A 20019-nucleotide genomic window follows, 5' to 3' on the forward strand; every position below is an offset into this window, starting at 1 on the left:
CGGGATTGTATGTATTAGAGAAAGGATCATTCCTTGGTTGGTTTTGGCTCCCATAACCCACAGCATTGGCAGATTCCCACCCTCCGTTCTCGATCAATTGAGGGCATTTATCCGTGAAATGTCCATTCATTGAGCACATGCCACAAATATCCACACTTTGTACCTTTGGTATTTCAACTACCTGCGAAAGAAGAGAAGTAAGATTAGCCATTTGATTTTGAAGTTCGGAAATATCACTTACCTCATTAACTTGTTGCTGCTGTGGTATGTCTCTTTGACCAACGCTTTCATATTGTTGAGCATTTAAAGCTCGGTTGTCAATGACAGTCTTGGCAACCATGGCCGTTTTGTCCACTAAAGCTCCTCCCGTTGAGGCGTCTAGCATTTGGCGTTCAATTGGTAGAAGCCCTTCGTAGAAATATTGAAGAAGAAGCTCCTCCTTCATTTGGTGTTGTGGACATGAAGCAACAAGAGTTTTAAAATGTTCATAATAAGTTGGAAATGATTCACCTTAGTTTTGCTGAATGCCACTAATCATTTTGCGTAAAAGAATGACTCGAGAAGTTGGGAAAAACTTTTCCAAAAACGCCCGTTTCATACTCTTCTATGATGTGACAGTTCCGGGGGCTAGTTCATACAACCAATCTTTAGCCTTTTCCAAGAAAGAAAAGGGAAAAACCTTCATCTTCAAAATGCTTCCATCAACATTCACCGGGGTCATGCTTGAGCAAATAACCTCAAACTCCTTCAAGTGTTTATTAGGATCTTCCATGGACAACCCATGGAACTTAGGAATATGGTGTAGTAAGCAAGACTTTAATTCGAACTCGTCGGTCTTGTCTGGGGCTGCCCTTGGATATTGAATGCATAGAGGCATGGCATTGTCTAATCCCGAAGCGGAAAGCTCCTTGATTGTTTGATTGTTTGTTGGCATAGCTTGTTCTTCCTCAAAAATCTGAGCCGTGGTCTCCTCTTCCACTTGTACTTCGTCTTCTTCAAGATCTGGTGCAGGTTGAGGTGGTTGAGGCTCTTGTTGATTCCTTTTCCTTCTCAAAGTTCGCTCGAAATCGTCGTCAAAGTCTTACATATGCGCACGAACCGGTTGAGAACTCCGAGTCATAACCTAGTACCTAAAAACAAGAAAACAAAACAGGGTCAGCAACTAAAACCAAAAACACATGAAAATAAACAAAAAGAAATAACAAGGGATTAGCAACGGCGCCAAAATTTGATGCGAAAATTACTTAACACACGAATTAAACTCTCTTTTGACAATTGTAGTATATATGTAAGTAGGGATTGTTTTTAAACCGGGGATTAGGAGAGTTTGCTAAACACTTTAAACTGGCTCAAATAGACAAAACTAAGCTTTAAAACACTTAACTAAACTTAAAACACTCAAAACAAGTTCACAAGACTCAAAATAAGCTAAAAACACTTAAAACTACCTAAAAACACAAATTGGGCAGATTCTGACTCTAAACACAATTTGGGACGAATTTTAGTTTCAACTTGACTCAAAACACTTGAAAACACAATCTAAAACAGATCCTAACTAGTTAGACACTTTAAAATACAGGGGGATTTGATTTTGGACGAAAATAAAGTAAACAAAACAAGAACGAAAATTAGGCAGATTTGCACGAATTTGGTGGAAATAGATGGATGATGGGCTAGCTAGGAGGTCTCTCTCCACTCATGACATACTGGCATACAAAACAACCTCCAGTTGCTTTTTCAATGAACCATGAACCTCAACACCCCAATTTAATTAGGTACGCTTAAATTAACCCTCAGATTTTCCTTAAGTCATTGAATGGAATGGAATTAGCGCATCGCAATCAAATTATTCCTCAAAAGTTCCCTACATGAAAGCGCATAATAGAGAAACAACCAAAGATCATGAAATTCTATGAAAATCATAAGTGTTGACAAGGCGTTCGTAACTATGAAAGCGCATGATATTTATCCCAGGAATACTTAACATAATTGTGACTAACAACCTTTACTACTTATGAATATAAGTTCGCAATGATTAGGTGAAACTCTCTTATATCCTAGCATCAGATTTATGCATGCAAATTAAGTATGCACTCTCAACCCACATACACAGACAAGTTTTAATTCAAACAGATAAGTAAATTGAATTCACAATTGAAAGTAATCAAATGATATTGCAAATATAGCCATGGTTTCGAAATTCCCCCTAGCTAAGAGGGGATTAGTTCCTCATACTGACAAGACAAAGATTATTGAATTTAAACATTGAAAACACAAGAAAGATTACACCTAAAATGTTCCAGCAACTCCAATTCGAATGGCATGCACGTCTAAGGGCTCTCCTCCTTCTTCCTTGCTGCGGCACAAGGTGTGGTTGGTGGTTTTTGGGGTGATGAATGGTGTATTCTTGCTTAGGATGATGAATGATGGCTGATGAGGGTGAAAAGTTGCAGCAGGTTGTAGATGGACGTGAATGGATTGAATGAATGATGTAGAATGATGTCTAGGGTTGCGGCAAGGGGTTTTCTGAATGGCATGAGGGTTCTTCCCCAAATTGTGGCTGAAAATATGAATATATAGGTTCGGCCGACCCTAGGGTTAATCAGATTAGGGTTACAACTTAGCAGATTTTAAGGATTAGGGCCCTAGGGTTCGGCACAATTAATTAAATCCACTTAGGAAAGGGTTTGGCCCAATTAATTTCAGAAAAGGATTTGTATAACCCAAATCCACAAGGACTAAGGCCTAATAAATTAGAATTCACAAGGGAAAAGGGATAGAGGGGTGCGGAAAATATTGGAGGGAAAGGAAAGTGGATTACAAGACAAGGCAAGGCTTTCTAGAAGGGAATAGGCGCCACCTTTGTAGGGTTTGTAGAAACAATGTGTTTTGTGGCTGATTTGGGACTTCTAGAAGAGAATGCTTCTAGAAATAGGTTCTAGAAATATATATTTAGGTCCCCTTGCAGCTAAGATTAAGGCATGATAAGATTAGGATAGGATAAGATAAGATAAGGTTGGATAAGGTTTTAGATAATGTTTCCTTTTTTGAGCTGATTCCTTATCCTCTTTGTCTTGAATTTAATTTCTTCATCTTTTTATCAGATTCCTAGCCTTTTGAACTCCAAATTCGTCCATCCAATTTGACCCATACATGTGTTATCCATTTAGTGCCCAAAACTGCTCCAAAATGCACCAAAATGCACTTTCTTGCTACTTTAACCCTTTGGACCTACAAATACACGAAAGTAACTTGAAATACTACATTAACTAAGAAATAACAACACAAATGCACAAAAAAAAAAAGCTAACTAAGTCACATAAATATGCTCCTATCAATTGGGTGAAATACACTCCTGCAGAAGGGGCCTGAACTTGGTAATCATTACTTTCGTTATAATCTTGTAACTAACATTATAGAGGCTGATTGGGCAATAGTTATTGACTGTTTTCGAATTCTCCACTTTTGGGATTAGGGCAATGTTAGTGTGGTTGACTAACTTAAGGCTTATGTTATTTACAAAAAAGTCTTTCACCATATTGTACACTGAAGGCCTTACCTCATCCTAGCATTCTTGGAAGAAAACTTGCATGGATTCCATCCGGCCCTGGGTCTTTAAAAGCTCCAATACTTTTAACAACATTCGAAATCTCGTCACTTCAAGGAGCCTCAGTTAACATGGTATTCTGATTATTCGAAATACATGGTTTTATTACCTACAAGATCAAGTTGGTGTGTACATCGGGGGGGGGGGGGGGGGGGGGGGTTTGGGGGGTGGGATCGATTGGTGAATCTCATTTTGAATTCCTACACAAAAACATGCTCCAATCCCTCCCCTTTATACCACCAAATTTCATTGCCGTCTCTGATTTTATTAATTTCGTTTTGCTTCCTTCTGATTGTAGCACAAAGTTGGAAAAACCTTGTATTTTTATCACCATGCTTTAACCAGTTAGATTTTGCTTTTTGCGCCCACATTACTTCCTCCTCCTTAAGGAAATGAGCAAGCCTTTCATTAATTTGAGCCTCTAGGTGAACTTTCTCGCTGAAATTGTGTGAAGATTTATCATTAAAGTTGAATGACATAAGTTCTTTCTGGAAACAATCCAGCTCCTTCAAAATTTTGTCTTTTTTCTCCCTACATGACCCAAAAACCTCACGATTCCAATGTTTAACAAGAAAAAAGAAACTACCTAAGCAACCCCTAAAATGATCAAGAGGGGGAAGCCTTTCACTGCATTTCCAAGCCCCCTTAACAAACTGTTTAAACTCTGGGTGAAAATTCCACATGGCTTCAAACTTGAAGCATTTTCTTCTACAACTAACTTGAGAACCAATGGTGTCAATAAACACAGGATTGTGGTCAGACCCCAGGATATGATAGTTGTGAAGAATGTAGCTTGGGTGCAATTCAAACCAGAAGGAATTGGCAACGACCCTGTTTAACCTTTAAAAAATAAGCGAGATTTTTGGAGCACTTTTCTAACGTTACTCTTTGAAAAGAAAAATTAGCCACTATAGCATGACGAATGCTTACCGAATGATATCAGTCTTATTATAGATCGACCAAATGTGGAGCACTTTTCTTAATGGAGTAACATAATTTGGTGAGGGAATGAAATTTAATCTATAATAAAACTGAAAACACACTGAATCATTGTTCATAAGCGCAGTTCACTGACGATTTTCCCCTGTTTAATTATTGTTATTGCATGCCTGCTACTGTCTGAGAACATATATATACACTTTATTTTTAGGAATTGTTACTGGCATTCCAAAAATCTCATTTTGCACTCCACTTTCTATAATTAGAAAGAAAAAAAAACACTTGTGAGGAGTATAGAATGAGATTTGTGAAGTGCTAATAATAATTTCCTTATTTTTTTTTTCCTTTTATTTTTCTCCCTTCTCACCCTTCCTGCTAGCTATTCACTCCACAACTCACCATTGTGGCCGGCAACGAGTTTGTCATTTCCTGCGACTATAGACCAACAAACCGACTTAAAACAAACCCTCTCTCACATTCCATCTAGCCCTCAAATCTATTACTAGAAATTTTCATCCGTTTTCGATTGTTAAGTTGGTGCCCGAAGTCCAGCGAGCTGTTTCTGGCCGAACGTTGGCAATCAGACCTTGCTGTTACAACCAGTCGTGTAACCTTCGTGTCTGGAGCCAAAATCACTCGTTGCATGCCTCAATTCGTTACGGTTTAAGGTGAATCAGAGGTAAGTTGTTGTCCACTTTTTCCTGCAAAAGGTAATACGTTTATGGAAAAATTTCTTTGAAAAATTAAAATTTCCGGCAAGATTCCTTAATCCTTAATTTCTAAATCCTAATCTAATCTCTTCAACCTTTACTTAGGAGTGATTTCAATTTTCACTCCCTCTGCAATATTTTTTTTTTTCAATTTGTGAATTCAATATGAAATTATCAAATATTGAATTGACAAAAAATCCATTGTTTAAGGAAATGTGTTGTATGTATTTTGCCTTTGGATTGAATTTGTGCTGTATGTAATCTATTGTTTACTTTGTCAAACAAGTTTTATTTCAATTTTAAATGTGTGTTGTATGTAATCTATTGTTGCATTTAAAAAAAAGGTGATGTATGTATTTTCGTTTGGATTGAATTTTAATAATGTTGCATGCTTAGAAAGAAAGCCAAGTAGATCCAAACAACCTAACAGATTCATGACATGTGGAATATATACTTCATGATGCGTGGAATACACTCTCAACATAGAACCAGAGCACACAAATCAGAATCATTTGATAATGCATAGAGAGAAAAATCTTATGTATCGTAAGATAGTGATAGGAGCATATTTATGCGACTTAAATGGCTTGTTCTCGTACATTTACGTTATGTTTCTTTAGTTATTTTAGTTCTTTATGCTTCTTTTGTGTGTTTTCAGGTTCTAAGGGCAAAGTATGCAAAAGGATGCCTTTTGGAGCCTTTTGGAGCAAATTAGAGATTGGAATGGATATCATATGCTTGGAGCCAAAAGGATGGACGAAATTGAAGACTTGAAGTAGGAAAGTTAAATCCTAAAAAGACCTCATGTTTGAGCATCATTGAAAACTCCTACGCATTTTAGAACACAAAAACAACATTCCTAGCAACCTTAGGACATTGTCGTGTGTTTCCTTGTGTCTCCCTTCCTTGCCATGCAAGGAAGGGCTTTGTTCCCTATTTTAAATACTTAAACACTACCACTTATCATTCACCACTTATCATATCATACATTCATTTATCACTTATCATAATCATTCACTTATCACTTAACATATCATACACTTATCACTTATCACTCATAATCATCTACACATTTCAACCATTTAAACACATGTACTTCACCTACAACATCCACCTACTTCACCTACAACATCCACCTACTTCACCTACAAATGACATAGCCATATGTTCCCTCCACTACTCCTATAAATACCCTTGCATTCATTCATTCACTCCCCACTCCATCTCTCCATTTCTCACACCACAACTAACACAAACACTTCCCCTTAGAATCCAAAACTGTGAGTCCCCCTTCCACCATTCCTCATCCATTTCCATAATTCCCCAAACCTCACCTTAGACCTTGTGCTACAACAACGAGGAAGATAAGAGGGCCTAAACGTTCATACAATTCAAGTTTGAGTTGTTGGAATGTTTAGGTGTTTCTTTGATTTCAAAGTTTAAATTCAATTCTCTTTGTTTTGTACGTATGAGGAATGGAAGAGAAGAAGGCCTAAACGTTCATACAATTCAAGTTTGAGTTGTTGGAATGTTTAGGTGTTTCTTTGATTTCAAAGTAATGAGGAACTAATCCCCCTTTAGCTAGGGGGTGATTCGAAACTATGTTTTTATTTGCAATATGAATTGATTACTTTTGGTTGGAATTTCATAAGTTGTGGATTCAATTCGTTTAACTGTTTGATTGATAACTTATTTATGTATGTTCATTGAGATTGCAAGCTTAATTTTCATGCATGAATATGACGCTAGAATATAAGTGAGTTTCACCTAATCGTTATGAACTTATATTCACAAGTAGTGGAGGTTGCTTATAAACAATCGCGTTAAACGAATTCTTGGCATAAGTTTCATGCGTATTCCATAGTAACGAATGCCTCGTCAACACTTCTAATTTTCATTGAACTTAATGATCTTTGTTGAATGTCTCTATCATGCGTATTCCATAGTTAGGGACTTTGATTAAGAATAATTTGGTTGTAATGCGTATTCCATTCAATCCAATGAATTTAGGGAAATCTGAAAGTTAATTTAAGCGGACCTAATTAACTTGGAGCATTGAGTTTCACAACTTATCGAAAGACCAACTGAGAATCAATCTTGTATGCAAGTGTAACATGTGTGAAGAAGAACCCCTTGGCTATTCCATCATCCATATTTTCATCACATTTATATTTACGTTTTGCCTTTAATTACAATTTGTGCAATTTAGCTAATTTCGTCAAATCAAACCCCCCCTTTACTTTCTTGTTCTTTAGTGCTTAGAATCTGTTTAGTTTATGTTTTAAAAGTATTATAAGCGCACAAATTAAACCCTCTTTTTGTCAAATTGTAGTATAGGTGCAAGTAGGGATCGTTCTGGACCGGGGATTAGGAGGGATTGTTAATCTCTTGGAAACTGACGTAAAAACGTAAAAACAATATAAAACACTAAACTAGACTCAAAGAATGCAAAATTAAAGTTTAAAACACTAAGACAAACCAAAAATAAAAAAAATACTTTTAAAACATAAACTAAACAGATTCTAAGCACTAAAGAACAAGAAAGTAAAGGGGGGGGTTTGATTTGACGAAATTAGCTAAATTGCACAAATTGTAATTAAAGGCAAAACGTAAATATAAATGTGATGAAAATATGGATGATGGAATAGCCAAGGGGTTCTTCTTCACACATGTTACACTTGCATACAAGATTGATTCTCAGTTGGTCTTTCGATAAGTTGTGAAACTCAATGCTCCAAGTTAATTAGGTCCGCTTAAATTAACTTTCAGATTTCCCTAAATTCATTGGATTGAATGGAATACGCATTACAACCAAATTATTCTTAATCAAAGTCCCTAACTATGGAATACGCATGATAGAGACATTCAACAAAGATCATTAAGTTCAATGAAAATTAGAAGTGTTGACGAGGCATTCGTTACTATGGAATACGCATGAAACTTATGCCAAGAATTCGTTTAACGCGATTGTTTATAAGCAACCTCCACTACTTGTGAATATAAGTTCATAACGATTAGGTGAAACTCACTTATATTCTAGCGTCATATTCATGCATGAAAATTAAGCTTGCAATCTCAATGAACATACATAAATACGTTATCAATCAAACAGTTAAACGAATTGAATCCACAACTTATGAAATTCCAACCAAAAGTAATCAATTCATATTGCAAATATAAACATAGTTTCGAATCACCCCCTAGCTAAAGGGGGATTAGTTCCTCATTACTTTGAAATCAAAGAAACACCTAAACATTCCAACAACTCAAACTTGAATTGTATGAACGTTTAGGCATTCTTCTCTTCCATTCCTCATACGTACAAAACAAAGAGAATTGAATTTAAACTTTGAAATCAAAGAAACACCTAAACATTCCAACAACTCAAACTTGAATTGTATGAACGTTTAGGCCCTCTTATCTTCCTCGTTGTTGTAGCACAAGGTCTAAGGTGAGGTTTGGGGAATTATGGAAATGGATGAGGAATGGTGGAAGGGGGACTCACAGTTTTGGATTCTAAGGGGAAGTGTTTGTGTTAGTTGTGGTGTGAGAAATGGAGAGATGGAGTGGGGAGTGAATGAATGAATGCAAGGGTATTTATAGGAGTAGTGGAGGGAACATATGGCTATGTCATTTGTAGGTGAAGTAGGTGGATGTTGTAGGTGAAGTACATGTGTTTAAATGGTTGAAATGTGTAGATGATTATGAGTGATAAGTGATAAGTGTATGATATGTTAAGTGATAAGTGAATGATTATGATAAGTGATAAATGAATGTATGATATGATAAGTGGTGAATGATATGTGGTGAATGATAAGTGGTAGTGTTTAAGTATTTAAAATAGGGAACAAAGCCCTTCCTTGCATGGCAAGGAAGGGAGACACAAGGAAACACACGACAATGTCCTAAGGTTGCTAGGAATGTTGTTTTTGTGTTCTAAAATGCGTAGGAGTTTTCAATGATGCTCAAACATGAGGTCTTTTTAGGATTTAACTTTCCTACTTCAAGTCTTCAATTTCGTCCATCCTTTTGGCTCCAAGCATATGATATCCATTCCAATCTCTAATTTGCTCCAAAAGGCATCATTTTGCATACTTTGCCCTTAGAACCTGAAAACACACAAAAGAAGCATAAAGAACTAAAATAACTAAAGAAACATAACGTAAATGTACGAGAACAAGCCATTTAAGTCGCATAAATATGCTCCTATCAGATAGCACACAAATCAGTATCATTGGTAATATATCACATAATTGTTGAGAATTACATTTTTAATAGTTTATCCGGAAGTTCACAAATATGGATGAGTGTGTGCATTATTACATAAGTCCAGCAAGAGTGGAAATTTTAAGTTGATTTAAATGTATGTTTCATAGATTGAATGAATGTACAAAAGGGTATATATAAAATGACGGAGATGGTTACAAGTCCTTGACAAACTCTACTAACTGGGTAAACCCTAAAGCTGTCACTCCTTAAATTAAGGGAGTGTAGCAAACCACTAGCAGACAACTATCAACAAGTCAACTAGCTATCAATCTTTCTCAAATTAAGGGATTAGGCATATTGATGAATCCCATGGAAAGAGGAAAGCTAAAAACAGACAACATGGGTATCAGTCACTCTATATCTTAGCCCATATCATCCAATACTCACCCTCAAGCTGGATCGTGAAGATTGATCGAGCCAAGCTTACCAAGGAGACGTTGAAAATGAGCTGAAGGCAATGCTTTTGTGAACACATCAGCTAGTTGATCATGACTACGAGTATATATGGTTTGAATAACTTGGGATTAAACTTGTGCCCTAATGTAGTGACAGTCCACCTCAATGTGTTTAGTCTTTTCATGGAACACTGGGTTAGCAACGATATATATGGTTGCTTGATTGTCACACTTGAGTGATGTTAGAGTTGACCTAGAGAATCCCAAGTTTGAAAGTAACCCTTCGAGCCAAATTAACTCAATGCTATCGATGCCCTTGCACAATACTCAACATCTACACTAGAACGTGCAATAACTTGTTGTTTTTTGCTTTTCCATGTGACGAGATTTCCTCCAACAAACGTACAATAGCTAGTGGTAGACTTCCTATCAATTATATTCCTGGCCCAATCTGCATCGGTGTAACCACTGATCTGAGTGGAGTGGTTGTTGTTCATAAGAATACCTCTATGAATAAAGCCTTTTAGGTAGTGTAGAATTCTTTTCTACAATGAGAAGATGTTTCACAGATGGTTCATGCATGAATTGACTAACTAGGCTCACAACATAGGTGATATCAGGTCTGGTTATGGTAAGGCATATAAGCTTTCTAACTAACCTTTGGTAATGACTCACATTGGTGAGAGGTTCTCCATCCATATCAAGCTTTAACTTGCTATCAAGGGGAGTGATAGCATTCTTGCAATCGAGTAATTTAGCCTCAGTGAGAAGATCCACAGCATATTTGCGCTGATTTATAAACAAACCTTTTTGAGATGTTGCCATTTCAATGCCAAGGAAATATTTTAGTCTCCCCAGGTCCTTAATGGCAAAGGTGTGATTGAGAGATTTCTTAAGAGCTTTAATTTCAACATCATTTTCACTTGTGATGATGAGATCGTCCACATGGATGAGAACCACCAATATACTAGATGATCCTTTATGAGTGAACAAGGATGAGTCTGCATTACTTCAAACAAATCCAGCACCTTCCAACACTAAACTCAACTTGGCATACCATGCACGTGGAGATTGTTTCAAACCATATATTGCTTTGTGCAATCGACACACCATACCATTTTTTCCTTGAGAAGAACCTGGTGGAAGTTGCATATATACTTCTTCTTGTAAATCCCTATGAAGGAACGCATTTTTTACATCCATTTGACACAATGGCCAACCACAATTCATAGCCATTAAAAGAATAACCCTAACAAAGTTCATTTTGGCTACTGAAGCAAATGTCTCCTTGTAGTCTAGTCCAAACGTTTAAGTAAAACCATGTGCAACCAATCTGGCCTGGTGACGTTCAATTGATCCATCAGCCTTGAACTTTATCTTATAGACCTATCTATTCCCAACAACCTTCTTCCCTAGTGGTAACTTCACAATGCTTTATGTTTGATTGTTCTCCAAGGCATGGAGTTCATCATTCATCGCAATTCTCCACTCAGGAATTTGTTGAGCCTTTTGAAAGGTTCGTGGTTTAATGTGATAGGAGATTTCAGCCAAGAATGTGGCATGATTGGGGCGGACACGACTATAATTCAGCACCTCAGTGATAGGGTGTTTGGAAGCAAATGTGACTAGTCTCGGAGCCTTGTTGGAGGTTGTCGAGCACGCACAGGATTACGCCTTCTAGGAGGTAAAGTGGGAACCTCTTCGTGTTTAATCTTGAGAAGACTCAGTACCGTCCTCCATGTTTTTAGGTTGAGAAAACACATGAGTAGTGTCACTCATGATCTCTTCTTGTCCATGATTGTTAGTGGCTTCAGAATCCAAGTACACTAAGTGATCAATGCACGCAGGCAAGGGAAATAAATCACACATTAGCTCCCCTTCTTGGGAGTGAGCAGCCTCCTCTGAGAAATAGGGAACAATTTCCTCAAATTTTACATCCCTAGACACAAAAATCTTGTTAGTAATAGGATAAAAGCATTTGTAATATTTTTGGGTGGATGAATATCCCATGAAGACACACTTTGCAGCCCTAGCATTTAGTTTGTCACGGTGCAATGCTTGAACATGAACAACTATTCAACTATTCAAAAATCTTGTCCATGATTGTCCATGATCAACTATTCAAAGATAAAAAGCATAACATAACAGCATTGTTGAAAGAAGAAAAGAAGCAAGAATTATTAGTTTTTGAAAAAAAGAAGTCGGCTGATGATGATGAAGTTAAAAATCATCAGAAAAAGCATGATCTTACTTTCGCTTTTCCGAACTCATTATTTCATTCGATGATGAGTTGAAAGTATGCTACATAATTGATATATATGCAGAAAAGGAATGGTTAAGAAAGAAGATGAAGCGTGAGCATGACTAGATTAATCATAGTTGCCACCTTACTTTGCGGCTGTCCTTTCATGTTTCAATGTTTCATAATAAAATTTCATATGTACAAGAGTTTTTACAAGTCTCTCCCTCATACAGTCATGACTGTATCTAACTGTTGCAACAAGTCTTCCGTATAATTGTGTTGCGGCATTCCAAAAAGACTGTTTGATATGGGTAATTATCTACAGTAAAAGAGCAATGTTCTCTTTTTAAACTTATGTAACTTCATAAATAATTAATTTATGGCTACCAAGAGCTTCCAGTAGCAACATTGTGGATATTTGTCAATACTTATGGTGCGAATATTAATTGTCAATACTTGATATTTGATCGATGTTTTGCAACATCAACAATGTATAACTCCATCTTTAGGGTAAAATCAAAGGAAAACTAATGAAAAGAACTTGAAAATTTTGAGTTTTAACGATAAGGATAAAGTAAAGGGTAAAGTGAATACTACCATAATTGACTTTTTAGTGTAAAAATATAATTTTTTATTAAAGTAAACAATATGAAGAACTTTTCGTTAAAGTTTCCTAAAATCAATTGAATGGCAGAATGTACAAAAAGTTAATACGTATCAAGATTGCATAATGTGATGAACCAAAGCACCACATTGTGGTGGTGACGAATGATGATCGGCCCCCACCAGCCACCATTGGATCAGTTAACTGTCCTCAGATTGCAAAACGTGATGAGCCAAAGCACCACATTGTGGTGGTGACGAATGATGATCGGCCCCCACCAGCCACCATTGGATCAGTTAACTGTCCTCTCTCTCTCTCTCTCTCTCTCTCCCCCTCTCTCTCTCTGTCTGTGTTGAAGGTGGTGATCGATGGCGATGGTGATGTGTGCAAATGATTTGGTGCGTGGACTCTAACATGGTAAATAAAGTCGACCTCTTTGAACACAGATCCTCTTCGGATCTGTGCAAACATAGAATTGAGACCATTAAAATTTAATTTAAAGGTTAGAATTATTACAACTTTTAAAAGTATCTTATATTTTTAGTCGTTGAATCAAATTTTAATGATCCAAAATCATTGATCCCCGAGCTTTGATTGCACAGTTACTGAGAGGGTCTCTGTTCGACCTCTTTTTCTTTGCGTTTGTCGTCTGCTCAAAATATTTGGTCATCGATTTTTGCGCCAAAAAATGATTAGCACTGCCAAGCGATCGAGCAAGCTCAGTGAGAAGATTGCAGATGAGATATATCAGTCATAACACAACACTACTGTTAATCTTCATGATTTGATTCCTCGAAAGGAATATATTTGGATGTTATGTCAAGTGAGTTGCTCGGGCAGTCAATGTCATCATCGTTGGATCGTACAACCATCTAATAATCTTTATCCGAATAGAATTTTATCCCGATCCAAAAGATTCTTTCTAAATTCTTTTTGTGAAGATATTAAGGATCAGTTCATTCTATCCAATCATCAGTCATTTTGTGACAAGTAATCATTTTGAATTTTTTATTAAAATTGAATATAAAATAGTATTCAAAAAAAACTAACCGTAAAATATTCAATAAACTCTTAGGATCCTCACGCGATTCCATTGCTCATCCATATTCGTCAGGGGTTCTATAATCATTGTGATCAAAATGCGAATCATTGTGGCGATTTTTTGACATAAATATTGGTAAATGCCCCTTCTCTTTGTTAAATTTACATGGTAGGCGAATCATGAGTGAAATTTGGTCAAATTTGGACTTGCATGAGAACCTTTTCCAATAGTGTGCTTGATGCACTATAACGCAATTAGCACTCACCCTTAACTTCTGAAAAAAGTTGTCTCACAAGTTTATTATGTTGGAATAGGTGGAATTATTCTAATTTCTTGGGTTACTGACATATGGATACTGGAAGTTTGGGACTATTCTGATATATGACTTCTCATTCGTTTAGTAAAACAAATAGAGTTAAAAAGTATGAAATTCACATTAAAATCCATAATCATATACTTGGAAACTAAAAATTTGAATGGAATTATGGCGACTAGTTAATCTAATATTTTTTTCATTTTCCGATTTATAACTTCACACATTTCAAGGATGCAAGATGTCTAACAGTCTAAGAGTATATCCAAAGGAGATGTCAAAATCCTAAGTGGAATGTCATTGTACATATTTGACATCGAAAGTCTATCCAATTGAAGTGTTATTTGCTGACTGGATTTGAAGGTTTTATAATTAGGAGTCAAATTTGACATAAATTTCAAATTTATTTTTAATTCATTTTAATGGTGGGTCCCTTATTCCACTAACATTTGAACTAATAAAAATTTTGTTTCATCATTTTTTTAATAGTTACGACCATTTAAAACTCTATTTAAATATGAAAATAACATTTGACAATTCGGTTGAAGAAGTGCAAAATTTGATATAAAACTTTAAATTACCACATCAATCATTAATTGTAATTTGACTCTTATAATTTAACATTTTATTCAGAGATGGCCTAATACTAAACCCATTAAAGTTTGCTCAAATGGAAAGAGTGTATGTGTCACATCTCGGCCCGAGGCGGATCACTTCCAGGGCCCGCTCCACCACCGTAGCACGATATTGTCCGCTTTGGGCCCCGACCACGCCCTCACGGTTTTGTTTTTGGGAACTTACGAGCAACTTCCTAGCGGGTCACCCATCATGGGATTGCTCTTGCGCGCTACTTGCTTAACTTCGGAGTTCCAACGGAACCCGAAGCCAATGAGCTCCCAAAAGGCCTCGTGCTAGGTAGGGATGGGAATATACATTTAAGGATCACTCCCTTGGGCGATGTGGGATGTCACAATCCACCACCCTTACGGGCCCAACGTCCTCATCGGTATACACGCAGCCAGGGTTATGCTTTGATACCAATTGTCACATCCCGGCCCAGGGCAGATCACTTCCCGGGCCCGCTCCACCACCGAAGCATGATATTGTCCGCTTTGGGCCCCGACCACGCCCTCACAGTTTTGTTTTTGGGAACTCACGAGCAACTTCCCAGTGGGTCACCCATCATGGAATTGCTCTCGCGCGCTACTCGCTTAACTTCGGAGTTCCAACGGAACCCGAAGCCAGTGAGCTCCCAAAAGGTCTCGTGCTAGGTAAGGATGAGAATATACATTTAAGGCCTCGTGCTAGGTAGTGATGAGAATATACATTTAAGGATCATTCCCTTGGGCGATGTGGGATGTCACAATCCACCCCCCTTATGGGCCCGATGTCCTCGTCGGCACACACATAGCCAGGGTTAGGCTCTGATACCAATTTGTCACATCCCGGCCCGACTCCACCGTAGCACGATATTGTCCGCTTTGGGCCCCGACCACGCCCTCACGGTTTTGTTTTTGGGAACTCACGAGCAACTTCCCAGTGGGTCACCCATCATGGGATTGCTCTAGCCCCCTTCTCGTTTAACTTCAGAGTTCCTACGGAACCCGAAACCAGTGAGCTCCCAAAAGGCCTCGTGCTAGGTAGGGATGAGAATATACATTTAAGGATCACTCTCTTGGGCGATGTGGGATGTCACAGTATGCAAAAACAATAATGCTATTCTTACCACAATTTTATGCCACATTTCTTTACCATCTGATGTGACAACCCGTCCCGAAATATTTGTATCGATGGCGTGAAATTACTAAAGTACCCTTGAACGTTTGTGGTGTCGTGTGGTTTTACTTTGGATGTGGACCATTTATGTTAAGTCCCTAATATTTTGGAACCAATTAGTAACTTAGATTTAGGTATTATTTTTACTTGTTTTTGGTTGGTGACTCAGCTGGACATCACACACAACCATACCACACTCCCGTGTACCCCCTCTCTCCTCCCTCTCTCGGATTTTCTTGCCATTTCCGTACAACCTGTACGGACAACCCTAAAAAACCTTCCAAACATCACGGATCGAGGTCATGAATGGTGTTTTTGGACTCCTTGCAAGCTTAGGAGTTAATTGGTGGTGGTGGTGGTTGGACGTGAAAACCTTGGAAACCTTTGGAACCAAGAATTCCCGATTTGGATATTGTTCATGCAATTGTGATCGTGAAGTTTTCAGGGAGTTTTGAGCTGCTAGGAAGCCTGAACACATCTTCATGAAGCTTAAGGAGTAATTTTGAAGTGATTTGGACGTTAGGAAGCCCAGGTTTAGCGAGTTGCAGGTTTGGCAAGAATATCGAAGGTTTTTCAAGTGACTTTCCATTGTTTTAGGTCCCCAAAGTGGTATGATTATGTTCTTCTCATTGTAAGCTTCATTTTGGTACAAATTTCATGGAATTTGGTTGAGAAATGAAGAAGATATTGAAGTTCTAAGTTTTTCAGTTTCTGGCGATGCAGACGGTGGTCGGCGGTGGCTCCGACGAGGATCACCGGAGAAGACGAAGAATATAATCATACCAACGGCGTTACTAAAGGTGTCAGGTATATATAACGGTATATTCTATTTTTGGACGAAATATTCCCTAGCGCCGTTAGGGTTTCCATACGTGTGCCAAGCACGTGTCTACGTGTGCCAGGCACGTGGCGGCGCGTGGATGGTTGGAAATTTTTTCTAAAAATATGGGAATGTTTGTGGTGTTGAGTAGATCACGTTGGTATATTCAAACACCCAATTTGAGCAATATTTGAGAAGTTATTAGCTAGTTTTGTTTAAGTGCTTTAAATTAATGTTTATATAGTTGTTTCGTATATAGGTGAGATCTATCCTCAGGACGAACGCAATCAATTGAGGCTTGGAGGCTACGACCCTTCCACATACTAGTGAGTGGGCTTTTAGTTTTCCGTATATACCTATATACTTGAGATTTTTCCCAGAAAATCAATTTAAATGAATTTATGTTTGAAATGCCATGCCTATTGATTTATGCTTAGACTATGAATTTGTTTGATATGTGCATATTGTGATTTGACGCGGTGGACGCTCAGGTAAGTACCAGGTGAGTTGTAGATTGTTTATGTAAATTGATGATTATGCGAGATGTGTTGAGAGCTCATAAACCTGCACCCCGGTGTTAGTGCTCCCGCCCAGAGTTAGGGCACAATCCTTCACGTGATGTTCACCTCCCGCACTATATGCTCATCTTGGATCCAAGTTAGGTGCACAATCCTGTCATACAAACCACTATAGGTGGTTCCGACTCGTACGTGACCCGCGATTATTCGCACAGTCTTCACGTGATCGTAGCACTTGAGCATATTTATTTACCTCCAGTCCTGTCGTACAGACCACTTTAGATGGTTCCGAATCATGTGCAGGTATATTTGTTGAGATGTGGATTTGAGCCGTACAGGCCACGTTAGGTGACTCCGGCTAGATGGATGAGCTCTAGATTCAGCCGTACAGGTCACGTTAAATGACTCCGGCTGACATATCATTTGCATTGAGTTATATCACCTGACTTACATATTTTTTATGCTGAGATATTTGACATGGCATATATGTGGATTTTGCTAATTTGAGTATGGTTTCGATATATGTATATATTCTATTTTCTGGGAAATTATACAGGTTTTTCGGCGAGGGGTTAGAACTTTTGAGAAATGTAATGATTTTGAAAAGCTTTGTTTTTGCCCACTCACACTTTTTGTTTTGCGCCCTTCCAGGTTCTAGTTAAAAGTGCTTTTTGGTGGCTTGCGAGGAATCCACGGCAGCTTTGACAGATTATCACCATTGTATGGTCACCTTTTGGTGTTGTATAATTAGTATTTGTCCTGCTGGACTGCACTTAGGCTACTTATGCTCTGGTTGTGTATTTCACACTTAATCTCGCACTAGCACCTTTTCTTAGCTAGTATTGCTGGTAACTTGCTTTTTATTTATTCGTATTTCTCTATATCAATATTGCTTCCGCACTATGCACATGGCTACGTCACCCTCGCGTGACGGCCAACACGCCTTGATTTCGGTTGGAGTGTGTCATCTGAGATGGCAGATGAGTTGGACAGCCACATCATCTAAATTAATTAGCATTTAATCAAAATGTTAATCAATAATTAATAAAAAGATTGTTAATTAAATGATGATTGTGGTATAGAAGGAGTCTCATTCTTCCACCTAAGATTATTTAAGTATTTTAATTAATAAAAAAGATTGAAATTAAATGATGTAGCTTGTCCAACTTATTTGCCACCTAAGATGGTAAAGAAATGCGGTATAAAATTGTGGTAAGAATAAAATTACTCATGAGAAAATTGGTTAGAATTAAACTAGGTTAAGGGTTTGAAATAATCCTTTTCGACAAAACAAAAAAAATGGCCCAAGGATTTAATTTGTACTTGGCGCCACTGTAAATCTTTAGTAGGCCTTTCAGCCCAAGCCCATCGAATCCCCACTCCGCAACTACCTGGAAGTACAAACTTTCCTAGAAACTTGGGGGGCGTTTGTTTGCCCTCACTAAGTCGGACTGGACTGGACTAGACTAGCTATTAGTCCAATACTGTGTTTGTTCCATGCTGGGACTAACATTAATGAGACTAAAGGGGACTAGCATAGACAAAACCCTTCACTAAGAGGTCTTAGCGAGACCCCCCCAATAACCATGGGACTAGCTAAGACTATCCTCTCTTTCTTGTCCTCGTCATGCTCAATGACCACTCCTGACAGACTCCTCGTCATCTCCAGTCACCTAGATCAATCATTAACTTTCCGACTCTCTTTCAGATCCATTTCACAACCAACTTTCATATAAAATATACCAAATTGAAGCTGGGAGTGACAAGATTACGATTTTACCTGAATTGAGGCCAAAATGTGGTCGGAAAATGGCCTAGAAGTCTCGGTGTCACATCCCCACCCGGGGCGGATCACTTCCCGGGCCCGCTCCACCACCGTAGCACGATATTGTCCGCTTTGGGCCCCGACCACGCCCTCACGGTTTTGTTTTTGGGAACTCACGAGCAACTTCCCAGTGGGTCACCCATCATATGATTGCTCTAGCCCCCCTCTCGCTTAGCTTCGGAGTTCCTACGGAACTCGAAGCCAGTGAGCTCCCAAAAGGCCTCGTTCTAGGTAGGGATGAGAATATACATATAAGGATCACTTCCCTGGGCGATGTGGGATATCACAATCCACCCCCCTTAGGGGCCCGACGTCCTCGTCGGCACACCACAACCAGGGTTAGACTCTGATACCAAATTGTCACATCCTGGCCCGGGACGGATCACTTCCCGGGCCCGCTCCACCACCGTAGCACGATATTGTCCGCTTTGGGCCCCGACCACGCCCTTACGGTTTTGTTTTTGGGAACTCACGAGTAACTTCCCAGTGGGTCACCCATCATAGGATTGCTCTAGCCCCCCTCTCACTTAACTTCGGAGTTCCTACGGAACTCGAAGCCAGTGAGCTCCCAAAAGGCCTCGTGCTAGGTAGGGATGAGAATATACATATAAGGATCACTTCCCTGGGCGATGTGGGATGTCACACTCGCCCTGTTTGGGCTTCTTCAAATCCATGATAGATTCAAGCATGCAAAGATAAGATCTTGGTCCAGGGATGGTGATGAATTTTTTGGCGGTGCTAACTTCATCAAATTTAACGAGGGTTGGTCGGAAAACACATCGGGAAACCTGCAACTCGTCGGGAAAATTGGAGCCGTGAGGTTCTGTTTGAACAATGCATAGCTAGAGAGGGAGGGAGAATAGAGAAATAAAGACTAGCATCAGTAAGGAGTTTGACCAGGAATGAGAAAGAGACATGAATTGAAAGGTCTGAGAGGAAAAAAAGAGGGAAAGGGTGGG

This window comes from Pyrus communis, chromosome 12 (assembly GCF_963583255.1).
Source record: "Pyrus communis chromosome 12, drPyrComm1.1, whole genome shotgun sequence".
Lineage (NCBI taxonomy): Eukaryota > Viridiplantae > Streptophyta > Magnoliopsida > Rosales > Rosaceae > Pyrus > Pyrus communis.